The following is a 321-nucleotide window of genomic DNA, read 5'->3' as shown; positions in this document are numbered from 1 at the left end:
AATCGAGTTCCTCTAACTCAGCTCTTCCAGAGCAACATTAAATCTCTTACCAACTGTCTTTGTGGATGCAGGTATCGTTGTATTATGACTAAAGTCGAATTTAGGAGTTTGAATTCTTACAACTGAGCTCTACCACATGATCTAGAATAAGAAGAAAGAGTGACAGTCCTAAATGCCTTGTAGCCTCCTGCTTATAAGTGTGGTGCACAACACACCCATAAACAAGACTCAACTAGACACGGCTTGTAGATTCCCTAGGAAAGAACTACTCTGATACCACTTTTGTCACGACCCAAACCGAAGGGCCGCGACGGGCACCCG

This window comes from Nicotiana attenuata, unplaced genomic scaffold (genome assembly GCF_001879085.1).
Source record: "Nicotiana attenuata strain UT unplaced genomic scaffold, NIATTr2, whole genome shotgun sequence".
NCBI classification, from domain to species: domain Eukaryota; kingdom Viridiplantae; phylum Streptophyta; class Magnoliopsida; order Solanales; family Solanaceae; genus Nicotiana; species Nicotiana attenuata.
The sequence above is the reverse complement of the archived record's forward strand: the minus strand, read 5'-3'. Positions refer to the sequence as shown.